This window comes from Lutra lutra, chromosome 1 (assembly GCF_902655055.1).
Source record: "Lutra lutra chromosome 1, mLutLut1.2, whole genome shotgun sequence".
Classification (NCBI taxonomy): Eukaryota; Metazoa; Chordata; class Mammalia; order Carnivora; family Mustelidae; genus Lutra; species Lutra lutra.
Genome location: NC_062278.1, coordinates 161,495,959 through 161,514,156, shown reverse-complemented (window position 1 = coordinate 161,514,156; position 18,198 = coordinate 161,495,959). Strand labels below are relative to the sequence as shown.

Below are 18,198 nucleotides of genomic sequence, written 5' to 3'. Positions count from 1 at the left end.
TGGAACCTTAGATTATTGATTTAAGAAAATTATTCCATTCTAAAATAAACAATTGTAGGTACAATTTTCTTCTGAGATTCTAAGCATGTTTTAGCTACATCCCATACATTTTAACATACTTTGTTTTAATTATTAATCAGTTCAAAATATTTTATAATTTCCCTTAATTTCTTCTTTGACTTGTTGAAAGTATGTTTAATTTCCAAATATTTGCAGTTTATTTTTTCCTAGATAACTTAGTTATTGATTTCTAAATTCACTGTGGACAGAGAACATATATTGTATGAATTTTATCTTTTGAATTTATTGGCACTTAGTTTCTGGTTCAGCACATGATCTACCTTGATGAATATACCATATATACTCTGAAGTTGGTGGTAAAGTTTTCTACAGATGTCATTTAGGTCAAGTTGGTCAACAGTATTTTTCAAATCTCTGTCCCCACTGATTCTTTTTTTTTTTTTTTTTTTGGTATAGTTTTTCTATCAGTAACTGAGAGAGAAAAGTTAAATTTCCAACTATAATTATGGATTTTTTTTCTATTCTTAGTTCTACCCATTTTTGCCTCATGTATACGTGACCTATACTTTTAAATTTTAATTTTTTGTCTTCCTGAAGAATTTATTCTTCTATAATTTGAAATGTTTCTTTATTGAAAGCAATTTTTTGTCTTACAGAGTACCATATACAATCTTATGTGGCAAATTTAATTTTCTTTTTTTTTTAATTAATTTTATTTTTTATAAACATATAATATATTTTTATCCCCAGGGGTACAGGTCTGTGAATCACCAGGTTTACACACTTCACAGCACTCACCATAGCACATACCCTGCCCAGTGTCCATAATCCCACCCCCCTCCCCCCATCAACCCTGAGTTTGTTTTGTGAGATTAAGAGTCACTTATGGTTTGTCTCCCTCCCAATTGCATCTTGTTTCATTTACTCTTCTCCTACCCCTTTAACCCCCCATGTTGGATCTCCTTTCCCTCATATCAGGGAGATCATATGATAGTTGTCTATCTGCGATTGACTTATTTCGCTAAGCATGATACCCTCTAGTGCCATTCACGTTGTCGCAAATGGCAAGATTTCATTTCTTTTGATGGCTGCATAGTATCCCATTGTGTATATATACCACATCTTCTTTATCCATTCGTCTGTTGATGGACATCTAGGTTCTTTCCATAGTTTGGCTATTGTAGACATTGCTGCTATAAACATTCGGGTGCACGTGCCCCTTCGGATCACTACGTTTGTATCTTTAGGGTATATACCCAGCAGTGCAATTGCTGGGTCATAGGGTAGTTCTATTCTCAACATTTTGAGGAACCTCCATGCTGTTTTCCAGAGTGGTGGCACCAGCTTGCATTCCCACCAACAGTGTAGGAGGGTTCCCCTTTCTCCGCATCCTCGCCAGCATCTGTCATTTCCTGACTTGTTAATTTTAGCCATTCTGACTGGTGTGAGGTGATATCTCATGGTGGTTTTGATTTGTATTTCCCTGATGCCGAGTGATGTGGAGCACTTTTTCATGTGTCTGTTGGCCATCTGGATGTCTTCTTTGCAGAAATGTCTGTTCATGTCCTCTGCCCATTTCTTAATTGGATTATTTGTTCTTTGGGTGTTGAGTTTGCTAAATTCTTTATAGATTTTGGACACTAGCCCTTTATCTGATATGTCATTTGCAAATATCTTTTCCCATTCTGTCAGTTGTCTTTTGGTTTTGTTCACTGTTTCCTTTGCTGTGCAAAAGCTTTTGATCTTGATAAAATCCCAATAGTTCATTTTTGCCCTTGCTTCCCTTGCTTTTGGCGATGTTCCTAGGAAGATGTTGCTGCAGCTGAGGTCGAAGAGGTTGCTGCCTGTGTTCTCCTCAAGGATTTTGATGGATTCCTTTCTCACATTGAGATCCTTCATCCATTTTGAGTCTATTTTCGTGTGTGGTGTAAGGAAATGATCCAATTTTATTTTTCTGCATGTGGCTGTCCAATTTTCCCAACACCATTTATTGAAGAGGCTGTCTTTTTTCCATTGGACGTTCTTTCCTGCTTTGTCGAAGATGAGTTGACCGTAGAGTTGAGGGTCTATTTCTGGGCTCTCTATTCTGTTCCATTGATCTATGTGTCTGTTTTTGTGCCAGTACCATGCTGTCTTGATGATGACAGCTTTGTAATCGAGCTTGAAGTCCGGAATTGTGATGCTACCAACTTTGGCTTTCTTTTTCAATATTCCTTTGGCTATTCGAGGTCGTTTCTGGTTCCATATAAATTTTAGGATGATTTGTTCCATTTCTTTGAAAAAAATGGATGGTACTTTGATAGGAATTGCATTAAATGTGTAGATTGCTTTAGGTAGCATAGACATTTTCACAATATTTATTCTTCCAATCCAGGAGCATGGAACATTTTCCCATTTCTTTGTGTCTTCCTCAATTTCTTTCATGAGTACTTTATAGTTTTCTGTGTATAGATTCTTAGTCTCTTTGGTTAGGTTTATTCCTAGGTATCTTATAGTTTTGGGTGCAATTGTAAATGGGATGGACTCCTTTATTTCTCTTTCTTCTGTCTTGCTGTTGGTGTAGAGAAATGCAACTGATTTCTGTGCATTGATTTTATATCCTGACACTTTACTGAATTCCTGTACAAGTTCTAGCAGTTTTGGAGTGGAGTCTTTTGGGTTTTCCACATATAGTATCATATCATCTGCGAAGAGTGATAGTTTGACTTCTTCTTTGCCGATTTGGATGCCTTTAATTTCCTTTTGTTGTCTGATTGCTGAGGCTAGGACTTCTAGTACTATGTTGAATAGCAGTGGTGATAACGGACATCCCTGCCGTGTTCCTGACCTTAGCAGAAAAGCTTTCAATTTTTCTCCATTGAGAATGATATTTGCGGTGGGTTTTTCATAGATGGCTTTGATAATATTGAGGTATGTGCCCTCTATCCCTACACTTTGAAGAGTTTTGATCAGGAAGGGATGCTGTACTTTGTCAAAGGCTTTTTCAGCATCTATGGAGACTATCATATGGTTCTTGTTCTTTCTTTTATTAATGTGTTGTATCACATTGATTGATTTGCAGATGTTGAACCAGCCTTGCAGCCCTGGAATAAATCCCACTTGGTCGTGGTGAATAATCCTTTTAATGTACTGTTGAATCCTATTGGCTAGTATTTTGGTGAGAATTTTTGCATCTGTGTTCATCAAGGATATTGGTCTGTAGTTCTCTTTTTTGATGGGATCCTTGTCTGGTTTTGGGATCAAGGTGATGCTGGCCTCATAAAATGAGTTTGGAAGTTTTCCTTCCATTTCTATTTTTTGGAACAGTTTCAGGAGAATAGGAATTAGTTCTTCTTTAAATGTTTGGTAGAATTCCCCCAGGAAGCCATCTGGCCCTGGGCTTTTGTTTGTTTGGAGATTTTTGATGACTGTTTCAATCTCCTTACTGTTTATGGGTCTGTTGAGGCTTTCTATTTCTTCCTGTTTCAGTTGTGGTAGTTTATATGTCTCTAGGAATGCATCCATTTCTTCCAGATTGTCAAATTTGTTGGCATAGAGTTGCTCATAGTATGTTCTTATAATTGTCTGTATTTCTTTGGTGTTCGTTGTGATCTCTCCTCTTTCATTCATGATTTTATTTATTTGGGTCCTCTCTCTTTTCTTTTTGATAAGTCTGGCCAGGGGTTTATCAATCTTATTAATTCTTTCAAAGAACCAGCTCCTCGTTTCGTTGATTTGTTCTATTGTTTTTTTGGTTTCTATTTCATTGATTTCTGCTCTGATCTTTATGATTTCTCTTCTCCTGCTGGGTTTAGGCTTTCTTTCTTGTTTTTTCTCCAGCTCCTTTAGGTGTAGGGTTAGGTTGTGTACCTTAGACCTTTCTTGTTTCTTGAGAAAGGCTTGTACCGCTATATATTTTCCTCTCAGGACTGCCTTTGTTGTGTCTCACAGATTTTGAACCGTTGTGTTTTCATTATCATTTGTTTCCACGAATTTTTTCAATTCTTCTTTAATTTCCTGGTTGACCCATTCATTCTTTAGAAGGATGCTGTTTAGTCTCCATGTATTTGGGTTCTTTCCAAATTTCCTCTTGTGATTGAGTTCTAGCTTCAGAGCATTGTGGTCTGAAAATATGCAGGGAATGATTCCAATCTTTTGATACCGGTTGAGACCTGATTTTGGACCAAGAATGTGATCTATTCTGGAGAATGTTCCATGTGCACTAGAAAAGAATGTGCATTCTGTTGCTTTGGGATGAAATGTTCTGAATATATCTGTGATGTCCATCTGGTCCAGTGTGTCATTTAAGGCCTTGATTTCCTTGTTGATCTATTGCTTGGATGATCTGTCCATTTCAGTGAGGGGAGTGTTAAAGTCCCCTACTATTATTGTATTATTGTCGATATGTTTCTTTGATTTTGTTATTAATTGGTTTATATAGTTGGCTGCTCCCACGTTAGGGGCATAGATATTTAAAATCGTTAGATCTTCTTGTTGGATAGTTCCTTTGAGTATGATATAGTGTCCTTCCTCATCTCTTATTGTAGTCTTTGGCTTAAAATCTAATTGATCTGATATAAGGATTGCCACTCCTGCTTTCTTCTGATGTCCATTAGCATGGTAAATTCTTTTCCACCCCCTCACTTTAAATCTGGAGGTGTCTTCAGGTTTAAGATGAGTTTCTTGTAGGCAACATATAGATGGGTTTTGTTTTTTTATCCATTCTGATACCCTGTGTTTTGATTGGGGCATTTAGCCCATTAAGATTCAGGGTAAGTATTGAGAGATAGGAATTTAGTGCCATTGTATTGCCTGTAAGGTGACTGTTATTGTATATTGTCTCTGTTTCTTTCTGATCTACTTCTTTTAGGGTCTCTCTTTGCTTAGAGGACCCCTTTCAATATTTCCTGTAGAGCTGGTTTGGTATTTGCAAATTCTTTCAGTTTTTGTTTGTCCTGGAAGCTTTTAATCTCTCCTTCTATTTTCAATGATAGCCTAGCTGGATATAGTATTCTTGGCTGCATGTTTTTCTCGTTTAGTTCTCTGAATATATCATGCCAGCTCTTTCTGGCCTGCCAGGTCTCTGTGGATAAGTCTGCTGCCAATCTAATATTTTTACCATTGTACGTTACAGACTTCTTTTCCCTGGCTGCTTTCAGGATCTTCTCTTTGTCACTAAGACTTGTCAATTTTACTATTAGGTGACGGGGTGTGGACCTATTCTTATTGATCTTGAGGGCGGTTCTCTGAACCTCCTGGATTTTGATGCTTGTTCCCTTTGCCATATTGGGGAAATTCTCTCCAATAATTCTCTCCAATATACCTTCTGCTCCCCTCTCTGTTTCCTCTTCTTCTGGAATCCCAATTATTCTAATGTTGTTTCGTCTTATGGTGTCACTTATCTCTCGAATTCTCCCCTCGTGATCCAGTAGCTGTTTGTCCCTCTTTTGCTCAGCTTCTTTATTCTCTGTCATTTGGTCTTCTATATCGCTAATTCTTTCTTCTGCCTCCTTTATCCTAGCAGTGAGAGCCTCCATTTTTGTTTGTACCTCATTAATAGCTTTTTTGATTTCAACTTGGTTAGATTTTAGTTCTTTTATTTCTCCAGAAAGGGCTTTTATATCTCCTGAGAGGGTTTCTCTAATATCTTCCATGCCTTTTTCGAGCCCGGCTAGAACCTTGAGAATCATCATTCTGAACTCTGGATCTGACATATTACCAATGTCTGTATTGATTAGGTCCCTAGCCTTTGGTACTGCCTCTTGTTCTTTTTTTTGTGGTGAATTTTTCCGCCTTGTCATTTTGTCCAGATAAGAGTATATGAAGGAGCAAGTAAAATACTAAAAGGGTGGCAACAACCCCAGGAAAATATGCTTTAGCCAAATCAGAAGAGATCCCAAATCGTGGGGGGGGGGGGGAGAAAGGGGATAAAAAGAGGTTCAGAAAGAAAGAAAAAAAAATTAAAAAAAGAAAACCAATAAAGAAAAAGTATAAAAAGGAAAAAAAAAAATATATATATATATTAGATAAACTAGTTAAAAAATGTTAAAAAAGAAAAGGGTAAAAGTTAAAAAAATTTAGCAGAAGAAGAAAAAAAAATTGAAAAATAAAAGAAAAAAAATTAATTTAACTGCAAGGCTAAAGAATCATGGGGAGAAAGCCATGAGTTCCGTGCTTTGCTTTCTCCTCTTCTGGAATTCTGCCGCTCTCCTTGGTATTGAAACTACACGCCTTGTTAGGTGAACTTGGTCCTGGCTGGGTTTCTTGCTGATCTTCTGGGGGAGGGGCCTGTTGTAGTGATTCTCAAGCGTCTTTGCCCCAGGCGGAATTGCACCGCCCTTACCAGGGGCCGGGCTGAGTAATCCGCTCGGGTTTTCTTTCGGGAGCTTTTGTTCCCTGAGCGCTTTCCGTAGAGTTCCGGAGGGCGGGAATGAAGATGGCGGCCTCTCGGTCTCCGGCCCGGAGGAGCCAAGAGCCCGGGGCCCCACTCCTCAGTGCGCCCTCAGAGAACAGCGCCCAATGACTCCCGCCACCCTGGCCTCTGGCCGCGCTCCGAGCTGACCGAGCCTGCGACCAGTTCAAGGTAACCCCGAGCTGGGAGTCACTCCTCTGTTCTGTCTCTGTAGCCGGCTTCCCCGTTCTAATACCTGCAAGCTCTGTGACACTCAGACACCCCCGATCCTTCTGTGACCCTGCGGGACCTTAGGCCACGCTGACCCCGCGTGGGCTGCACCCCGGTTAAGCCTCTGGAGCGATGTCCCTCAGGGGAACAGACTTTTAAAACTCCTGATTTTGTGCTCCGTTGCTCCGCCGCTCGCCGGGAGCCGGCCCCTCCCCCCGCGGTCTATCTTCCCGTCGCTTTGGATTCACTTCTCCGCCAGTCCTACCTTGCAGAAAGTGGTTGATTTTCTGTTTCTAGAGTTGCTGTTCTTCTTCTCTTCGATCTCTCGTTGGATTTGTAGGTGTTTGTAATCTTTAGATAAGCTATCTAGCTGATCTCCCGCTACCTGAATTAGTCTCAGCCTGCTACTTCTCCGCCATCTTGACTCCTGTATCCAAATTTAATTTTCTTAAGCTTCCTTTTTGCATGGTATACTCTCTTCCGTAGGTTTACTTTAAACTTATCTATATCTTTGTATTTAAAATATCTCTTTTATACAAAAATCCTAATTCAGAGTGATACATGCACCCTGATGTTTATAGCAGCATTGTCTACAAGAGTCAATGTATGGAAACAGCCCAAGTGTCCATTGATAGATGAATGGATGAAGACTCTGTGAGATATATATATGAATATGTGTATACATATATACATATATTCATGTATATGAATATATAAATTATATTCATATAAATATGAATATACATGTTTATATTCATATTTATATGAATATGAACCTATTCATATTTATATGAATATTCATATATATGAATATTTGTATGCATATATTCATATATATGAATATTACTATTACTCAACCATCAAAAAGAATGAGATCTTGCCATTTGCAACAGCATGGATGGAGCTAGAGAGTATTTTGTTAGGCTGAATAAGTTAGTCAGAGAAAGACAAATACCATATGATTTCTAATCATATCTGGAATTTAAGAAACAATAAATAAGCAAAGGGGGGAAAGAGAGACGGGGTAAACTAAGAAACAGACTCTTAACTATAGAAAACAAACATGATTACCAGATGGTAGGTGAGTGAGGGGATGGGTGAAATAAGTGATGGGGATTAAGGAGTGTACTTGTGATGAGCACCCAATGTTGTATGTAAGTGATAAATTACTATATTGTACAAATGGACCTAATATGACACTGTATGTTAACTGATTAGAATTTAAATAAAAACTTTAAAAAAATCTTGCAGATAGCATGTTAGATATGTCTTTTTTTCCTCAATGAAACTGACAATCTCTGCTTTTTGAGTGTTTAGTCTACTTACAGTTAATATAATCATGGTTAGATTTAGGGTTGCCATTTTGCTCTGTGTGTTCTGCTTGTCTAAATTGTATTTTGTTCCTTTGTTCTTTCTTTCTTATCTTCTTTTGTGTAATTTTTTTTATAATTTTATTTTTATCGGCTGACTTTTATTTTAGTGGTTGCTTTAGGGATTATAATACATATCCTTACCTTTTCACAGTCTATTTTGAGTTAATATCATACCATTTCACCCAAACTATACCTTACAGTCATGTACTTTCACTGACTTACATTATCCTTTGTATGATAGCTGTATATATGTATATGTATACACATATACATAAAATATATACTTACGATATACATATATATAGCATCCACATATATTATAAGCCTCACAATTTAGTGTAATAGTTATTGCTTTATATGTATTACCATATACATTTGTCAGAAATTAATTGACTGAGCCAACCAGGTACCCCATAAGTGGAAGTTTATACCTTTTGACCCCCTTCATCCATTTCACCAGCTCTGGTAATCACCAATCTGTTGTCTTTACCTATAAGCTTGGTTTTTGTTTTTAGATTCCACATATAAGTGAGATCATATGGTACTTGTCTTTCTCTGACTTATTTCACTTAGCATAAAACCCTCAAGTTTCACCCACGTTGCATAAAGACAAGATTTCCCTTTTTTAATAGTTGAATAATATCCTACTGTGTGGATATATATATACCACATTTTCTTTATCTATTCATTTACTGATGGACAGTTAGGCTGTTTCCATGTTGTGGCTATTGTACACCTTGTACATTTTGGTTACAATAAACATGAGGTATGTGTATTTTGGAGTTAGTGCTTTCATTTTCCTTGGGTAAATACCCAGAAATGGAATTGTTTAATCATATAGTAGTTTTATTTTTTATTTTTTGAGCAAACTTCATAGTCTTCCATAATGGTTGCACAAATTTACATTCTCATTAACAGTGCACAAGGGTTCCCTTTCCACATCCTCACCAACATTTGTGATTTCCTGTCTTTTTGATAATAGCCATTCTAACAGGTGTGAGGTTCTTTCAGCATTTTGGAACATGTCATTACATTGACTTTTTGCCTTCAATTGATGTTGATGAGAAATCAACCATAGTTCCTAATTTTGTTCTCTTGTGTGTAAAGTATCCTTTTTCATCAGGCTTCTTTTAAGATTTCTTCTATCTTTGGTTTTTAACAATAAACTATAATGTACCTAGGTGTGACTTATTTGTATTTGTCCTGCTCACTAAGATTCTTCATTTTTTTAATTCACATTTCTTATCAAATTTGGAAATTTGGACTATTTCTACAAATATTTTTACCCTTTCTATGTCTTCCTTCTTTCTGAAACTCCAGTTACACCTGTATTAGAACTTTGATATTTTTCCACAGGTCATTTTATTTTATTTTTCTCAGTCATGTCACATATTCTATTAAGCCCACCTAGTGAAATTCAGGACTCTTTTGATAACCAAATCCTCCTAAAACACTACTCTCTCTATGTAAGTCTTTTAAGAATCTACAACATTCATTTTATTTTTTGTAAATTATGCCTCAAGAAAGAAATATGACAGAGGCACCTGGTAGCTCAGTTGATTAAGTGTCTGCCTTTGGCTTGGGTCATGAACCCAGGGTCCTGGAATCGAGAGCCTTGAGTCAGGCTCCCTGCTCAGCAGGGAGGCTGCCTCTCCCTCTCCCTCTGTCCCTGCTCATGCTCTCTATCTCAAATAAATAAATAAAAGCTTTAAAAAATAAAGAAATACTACAGTGGTTTCCACTGCCTACTAAATGCAGGCCAACTGTCTTACTTTGGCACTCAAACATATCTAAAATAGTTATGTATAACTCTAGTATATGCAAAAAACAGCTGCATGGATATAAAAGAGACTGATCTCATTGGTATTCTCTAGGGATAAGAACTGATTGTGAAACAAGCATGTGAGGGAAACTTTTCAACATTTACTTTAGAAATCTGAACCAATTTAGAAGTTATTTATTTCAACAATGATAGCACCCAAAAGTATACTATCTTATTTCCATTTCTGATCAATCTTCTCTCCATTCCTGGACAGCACATTTGCTTCTTTGGGCTGATCATTGTAAGGCCACCAGCCTGCACTTCTTTTTCTTAACATGCATCCAAGGCCTTAACCTGCCTTTGAGCCCCAGTTGGCATCTCTGTTTATGAAGCATTCTGTATTTGGACTCTGGCAGTTAGAGGTTTTTGCCTTTGTCTACGAGGGGGTACGGGTAGAGCTGATCTCAGGGATAACGAGACTGAGGGACTTGGATGTCATTGGTACCTCCAAGCATTTGTACATTTGTACTTACCTCTCTTTGCATGCTGATTTGGTTCTCCCAGGCTCCCTATACAGAGGAAACTGGAACAAAAGCTTCAGGCAGCTCCAGACACTTTTTTTTTTTTTAATAGCCACAAAATCAAAGAGAAAAAAAGCATTCCCACAACAACTTCAGTAAGAAAAATTCCAAGGACGGACTTAGATTAGTGTGAATTTGGCTGGAACAAGGACATGTGGCAAATCACTGATGAATTCAGCCTGTGACTGGCAGACTGACCAGAGCTATATGGCTGGAGGGTGTAGGGGAGCATTTCTCCAAAAGGGGAGGAGAGAGACACCTACCTGTGACAAGATATCAGTACACACTCACTGTTTCTTCCTTGGCAACTGCCATGCCCACTGGCCTATCTATGTTTTCCGTGATACTTTTTTACATCATATGTTGGGCTGTTATACAGAATATACCTGTGTTCTTTCAAGTACAACATGGGATAATCTTATTTTCTCTAAACTTTAATCTCTGAATAAATAGGGTTATAAGTGTTAAACACCAACAAATTCTAGCAAGGATATGAAGATGGAACTTTGCTAACACTTACATAAAAGCTAAAGTCAGATACAAGAGATGTGTTGTAGTATGGTTGCTTGAAGAGCTCTCTCTGGGCAAAAGAGCAATTGGAAGGGAAGAGACTGGGCTAAAAGTCAGGGTAAGCGTGATGGGCAGTTTCTGACTCTAGTACTAGATTAGGCTGCTTCTTCCCTGAGTTAGCACCCTTATTTGTCAATGACAGTTCAGCCTATATTGAGACCACGTTATAGCTTTTGCATATTTAATGGTAGAGGACACAGATACCACAATTTAATAGCTATCATATTTAATGTTTTCATATCCATTAATGCTGTTTGGATGACTACTCTTATAGAAAAAAGAATTGTTAACAGCTCACTTGGACTTAGTGGACTTGAAAAAGATATCAGTTAGTTGAGAAAAGTTTGTTTTAGACTTACAGAGAAATTCTTTGCTGAAAAAAGTATTTAGTGACTACAATACTGGTGTTACAGTATCACTAGGAATGAAGAATAAAATTAGTATAAACTTAAGCTTAGAGGAAACTAATGAACTCTGAACTCTTTTACTTAATTCATAATTTACTTTGATACTTTGTCAATGATAATGTATTCAGAGATATTGTTACATAATTATGGCCAGAATTCCAACCCTAAGCTTCATTTCATTACTGCTTTACAGTAACAAAATTTTTACAGTAACAAAATACAGTACAATTTTTTAAAAAATTTTTTAAAGATTTTTTTAAAGATTTTTTTTTATTTATTTGTCAGAGAGAGAGGGAGAGAGAGCAAGCACAGGCAGACAGAATGGCAGGCAGAGACAGAGGGAGAAGCAGGCTCCCCGCCAAGCAAGGAGCCTGATGTGGGACTCGATCCCAGGACACTGGGATCATGACCTGAGCCGAAGGCAGCTGCTTAACCAACTGAGCCACCCAGGCGTCCCACAGTACAGTTTTTTAAAGGGCATTCCCCAGAAGACAATGAGGAGAAAAATAACTTAAGGTAAACAATTCTGGTAACTAAAAATGAAACCTATACAGAAGAGCTTCAGGTTATTGGTGGAATACATCATTCACGTCTTTGCCCAGGTAATTGTCATGGGTAAAGGCAGGTGCTCTATTGCCTTCAAAGTGGTGAGAAATCCTGTGTCATGTCTTGGTTCAGTAACATACTTCCTGGGAGATCCTCAAGGGAGCCACACACACAAGGAACAATAGGTCATGAGATACTAGCAGCCACTTTAGCAGAGTCTGTGATATATACCCCCAGACCTCCATACAGAGCCTGAAAAAGCTGGCCTGGAGCCTGAGGCTCCTGCTTTAGACCTAAATAGGATTTCTTTTCCTTCCCCCAAACCCAACTCTTAGGACACTATTCCCTGTGCCCAGGCCACGGTAATGAATCCAAAGCAATGATGCATAAGCTAAAGAGTGTACATAAGAAAAAGAGTCCAAGACTGGGCAGGATCTTTCCTTTTCCTCCATGATGATGTGGGGCTTGTCCCAGAAATATTGAAAATAACTGGGGGTCCTAGCTGACTCAGTCAGTAGAGCAAGTGACTTGATCTAGAGGTTCTGAGTTTGAGCCTGTTAGGTGAAGAGATTATTTTTAAAAAATGAAATCTTAATAAATAAATAAAATCTTATAAAAAAAAAAAAAGGGGGGGCGGGTGCCTGGGTGGCTCAGTGGGTTGAGCCGCTGCCTTCAGCTTGGGTCATGATCTCAGGGTCCTGGAATCGAGCCCCGCATTGGGCTCTCTGCTCAGCGGGGAGCCTGCTTCCTCCTCTCTCTCTGCCTGCCTCTCTGCCTGCTTGTGATCTCTCTCTGTGTCAAATAAATAAATAAAATCTTAAAAAAAAAAATGAAATCTTTAAGCCAAAACCCTGAAAATGACCAAACTTAGGCAACAATCTTTCTTAGCAAATATGCAACATGATACTAACCTTCTGAAAAGCATGATGGGTTATGAGAGAGCACCAGTGGGAATGAGATGGGATGCTTTGCATGACTTCTTACATCCCTATGGCCTAGCATCTAATTCCAGGCACAGCTAGAATGCACAGTTCCCAGTGTCAGTGCCTTTTGCTGGCAGGGCCACACCTGCCCTAGAGCTACTGTTATGGCCTGGGGTGACAGGGAGGTGGGAGTTGTGAGAGCCTACCTTGCACAGCTACATGTGCAATCTGGATGTGTGGGGTTAGGGCCCCATGGAGCAACCTTTGGCCTGTGGACATAGCCCATTGTTAATGCTTTTCCCTTTTGCCCCCAAGGTAGACAATTCTGAGTTACACTTTTCCTGGCCTTCTCAGAAGGCTGACCCCCACTGGCCTACAGTGGTGACTACTCAATGATGATGGCACATCTGGTGATGGCTTTCATTCCTCCCCATCTCATGCTCCCTTTCTCTTCACTGCTGATCCCTCAGTGACCAGGACAAAACAACTACCCCCAAGCAAGTTTTGTCTCAGCTCTGCTCCTCAAGGAGCAGGACTGAGGCAGGATGTCATCTGAGGCACTTTATGCAGAAGTCTGTTTTTGTGGAAGGAAAGTGGCTATTTTGTATCATTCTTTAAGTTTCATTAATTAGCATAGGGACCCACCCTCTACCTTTCGGCTAGTCCTTTAAGAACATGGCTCTTCCTTGTCTGCCAGAGTACCTGATCCAGGCCTGTGCGCTATCTTTGAGACAGTTGTCATGGTTCAAATTGAAAGAACAAAACACCAAATGTGTACCCCAAGCCACCAGAAATGGAGTATATCCAGCAGGGGGAAAGAGTGCATCAGACAGGTGTACAGTTCTGTTTTGGGAGACATTTGAGTCTTCCTATTGAAATAAGTTTTCTTCCTTTGTCTACATCTTGGAGGCTACTGAAAGTTGGGTCTGGGTTGCAAATACTGACTCTGTTTAACTTAAGCAGAAAAGAAAGTAATTTGTAGGAAAGATGAGAATCCAGACTTGGAGACTTTATAGCCATTAAAGACATACAAGTGATAATGTTTATAACCACTGTGCCAGACCCAAAATTTTGTAGCCCCTTAAACTACTGCCATGCTGCCATCACCAGCACCAGAATAGAACCTGCTGTGTTTCTAGTGGCATTTCCCAGTGGTGCTTTAGCTGGGCCCACTGGCATTACTTGCCCTGGCAGTGCCATAGAGCCCCATTTAATTGGCTATTATTTTACAAAAACAAAGCAGACACCCATGTGGGCAGCAAAATGAAGGGGGTCCATTTGGCCACATCCAAAGATACCTTCTAATGTTACCACATGTTTCTAACTGGGTTTAGTGAGATTCTGGATTCCATGTTCCTTCATTTAATCAAAAGTTACATTTTCATCTATACAATGGGGTTCTTGTAATTTTGTCTTTAGACCCTGCCCTGTAGGCATAAACATCTCTAAGTGTCAAGAGATCTGGGAATGGGAGGCTAGAATAGGCTTCTGAAAACATTTTTCCAGGTGTCCAGCCATAGAGGCCCTTCTAGAAAACCCCGGATAGGTTATTAGAGAAAGTAGGATGTGAGATGGTCCATGGCCTTTGTTGACAGCATGGCTAAGCCTCATGCTAACCAAATACCATCTCCCACTCTTTCAGGTGTCTATGGTCACTTTAAAGAAACATATTTCAGACACCACATTGGAGACTGAATGAAATGTACTAGCTGTTCTAGAGAGTCAAACTTCCAAAGCCCCAGGATGCTAAGCATACTCTAGTGATATGAAAACTTCCTGTTTGTCTTTAAGCACAGGTATTAGTTTTTCTCAAATCTTTTACAGTAATTCTAATTATGAGTAGAACAAGGTTCTAACAAGACCAATGTGTACAAATCACAGATTGGATTCTATGAGAAGCAGATGGAGTTAGGAATGTGAATGGTTTCAGGAATTCCCCTTCTTTGAGGGACCGGAGGCATGTTTAGCTCTACTGAGATGGACCTTTTCCAACAGCTGTGTCTGACTCTATCCCAGGGCCCAGAAGCAGCTCTGCCTGTGTCCATAGTGTCCTCAAGCTTCTCGTGAATGATTCTGACTGCTCCTTATGCCCCTACCCATGGGTGTTCAAATCCATCCAAGAGTCCAAGAAAAAAGCTGTTTCCATACTACCCTAGTTTCTGCCCCACTCAGCTTTCTCTCCTCTCCTCCTTTGCCTGCCCAAACCTCTTCTTCCTACAGTTAGGAAGCAAAAGCCCTGCTTGCAAAGAGAGACTGGAGGTAACAGAAAGGTTTTGCTCCTGACCACCAGCTCAGGTTGGCCCATCCAAACACCCAATGATAAAGACTACTGGTCAGTCATTTGGACATTTTCTTAACACTTAACGGAGGCTGCTTATCATGAGTTGCCTTCCCCTGACACCACAAGTCTACATTTAGTTCATCTCTGCTTTCTAGCTTCCAGATAAGAGAGTTTAAAATCATATTCAATTCTTTGTGAATGGATACCTTGTCAGAAGGTTAAAAGGAAGAATCACTAGGGTGAGGTGATACGAATGACCCTCCTTGAGTAAAAGCCCTGTGCTAATTTAGAGAGTCCTTTAAGTCTCAGGATCCAAAATAGGTTCATTTAGGATTGCAAACATTTCGTGCTCACTTCGGCAGCACATATACTAGGATTGCAAACATTTCTAGTGGGAATAGTTTAGCAGTGGAGCCAGCCCATACTGGAGGGAAGTCACTGGCACCATTCTGGAAGCACCGTCCTGTGGGGTCTCCTAAGACAGAAGAATACCTGTGAGCAGACTTGATGCTGGAAGAAAGACTTTAGAAAACCCGTCCAGGGAGGCCTGGATCGCAGGCCTTCCCAGCACAGGCTCTCTCTTGGGTTCTGGGGTATCCACTTTACACACACCAGCTTCATAGACCATGCAGAATAAATGTCAGGCACATCAGAGATGAAGAATCCCTGGGTTAACCCTTCAGTGCTCCAGTTTATAACCACTTCTGGTTTGTCATGGGTGATTAATGGCTACTTTGAAAATCAGCAAGTGCTGAAAAACTCAATTCCCAAATGACAAGGGGGCAGATGCTAAGGCTCTAGGCACTAAAAAAACAGCAAATGTTCCCCTTCTGTGTAAAAAAACGAGTGGGAGGGAAGAAGTGACTTGCAAAGATTTGCTGCTCTTGAAAATTAGTCTTTACCTTAAATTACCCAATGCAAGTGACTATGCTGCCCAGCTTGGGGGGCTTTGGCTTGAAGCTTCCAGGACACCTGGGAACTAACACATCATTTCTCAAGTGCTGTAAACCATGATGGCAAACTTCCCTCTGATGACATATAATTTCTGTGCGAGATTTGTAATACCCAGAAGTGCCTAGTGCTTAGCGTGGCTTAGCACCCATACCTGACTATCTACCTGAATCCTCTCTCTTGAATCAGCTCAAGGTCATGATCTATCCTTGACTATCCACCTTGTCCATTTCTCTGTCCTGAATCCAGTCCACTGGCAGAAGGGAGTGGCACCATCTCAGTAAAGAAAAGACAACATTTCTGCACTTTGCTGGTGCCCAGTCATTTAATTCCTATTTATTAGGTTCAACGTCTGCTGAATCTTTTGAGGGAAGAATGTTTTAGTTACCTATTGCTGTATAATAAATTACCCCAAAACTAAACAGGTAGAAACACCAAACACTTATTATCGCACAGTTTATAAGGGTCAGGAATCTGAGAGTGGCTTAGCTAGGGTGTTCTGGTTCAGGGTCTCTCTTGTGAGGTTGCAGTCATCTCAAGTCTTGATTGAGGATGGAGACTCTGCTTCCAAGTTCACTCACATAGTCAGTGGTTGGCCTCAGCACCTCACTGGCTGTTGTCTGAGGCTTTCATTCTTTACCATGTGAGCTCCTCCTAAAGCTGTTCCCAAGAGCTTGCTTCTCCCAGAGAGAGTGATCAGATAGAGAGAGCACACAAGAGTGAGATAGAAGCTACAGTCTTCATATAAACTAGTCCTGGAAGTGGTGTGCTATCATTTCTACTGTATGCTATTGGTCATGCGCAGACCAATCCTGGCACAACGTATAAAGGGACTACACAAGGGTGTGAATACCAGGGTATGTGGTTCTCTAGGGGTCATCTTAGTGATTACCTCTGATCATTGGCAGAGGAGCTTAGAGTCAAGTTCAGACACTGCTTCTGACCTATTCGCCTTCACCTTTAATTCCTCTGTAAGGGATCCCTCTGTAAGGGATCCAGTTTGAATCTTGTAAGGGCCTATTTAGCTAGAGCGGCCACACCTCGGTTGAACAGCCATTTTGTTGTTTATTCAGTAAAACTTCCCCCCCCACCCAAGGGATCTTATTTTTTAAAAAGTCCAGGAAACCAGTCTCAGGTAACAGAGCCCAAATACAAGTGTGGGTCAGGTCAGGTAGAGATAACAGCCTGAATGCAAGGATGAGTTGGGTCAGGTGGAGACATCCAATCAGTAAAGTGTGCATACTGTCTCCCTAGCTACCAAGGAGTATGGGCCCTGCCTTTTGGGCACCAATTCTCACCAAGGTGATAGGCTAGTTCAAATGTCTACTATACGGTAAATTGTAATTCAGTTGGTCACTTACGTGTGACCTAGCATGATTGTGCACCTTTCTCTGTGTTACAATCTCATTTGCCACCTGTGTGTGGCCAGGCCCAACCAACATGGCCTTTGCTCTATAAAAGTTAGTCTGTAGGCAGGGGGGTTCCTGCTCTCTGTAAGAGGCGTGGCCCTGGCTGGTCGGTTTGATTCTCGATGCTTGGCACAAAATAAGGCTTTGCTTGACCTTCGCTTTGTATCAGTCTCACTCCTTTAATCATGGACCCATTATTGGGGGACCCAACACTGGGGACCCAACAAATCTCAGTCTACAAACTCAGGTGTGTGAAAAACAAAGCAACTCTTATTTTAAGCCTCCATTTTACTGGGTCCTCAGAAACTTTAACTTTACTCTTTTTCAGGGGAGCCAGGGTATGTGGAGGGATCTCCCCGGTTTTGAAGCATTTGTCAACACACACTCATACGTGGTAAAACAGAATATGTATTTTCCTGGGGACTCTCTGCTACTTCCAGACGGTAGCTAGGAATCTATCTGGGCAGCCATGTAGAAACTTACCTGCCTGGGTGTACTATATCCCTTTTCTTTCTGGGGTCTGGTGCCTTCCTAGATGGTTCTTCCTGGCAAATGGGGAGCAGGCTACCTCTGCCACTAGGCTTCTCAGCTTCTCTGCTTGCTTTCACTTCCATAGCCAAGGGGAAGCCCTTTCTAGGCTATTTATTTCATTTTACTACCACCTTTCTTGGGAATTATACCCTAAAACCAGGGGATTCTGGAAACAAGCTCTGTAGTCCCAGCTGCTTGTGACTTCTGCCCTGAGGCAATGAGCCCAGGGCTGCCTATATTCT

At 40.1% G+C, this 18,198-nt stretch overlaps 1 long non-coding RNA gene across 1 annotated transcript; it reads right to left on the bottom strand.

Annotated features, from left to right (window-relative positions):
- Positions 1 to 328: 328 nt before the first annotated feature.
- LOC125087263 (uncharacterized) lies at positions 329 to 17,471 on the bottom strand. Its single transcript, XR_007123399.1, has 3 exons — positions 17,349 to 17,471; positions 14,491 to 14,493; positions 329 to 341 (listed from the first exon to the last, which is right to left on the bottom strand). It is a non-coding gene; the product is annotated as an uncharacterized LOC125087263 (long non-coding RNA).
- Positions 17,472 to 18,198: the final 727 nt, after the last annotated feature.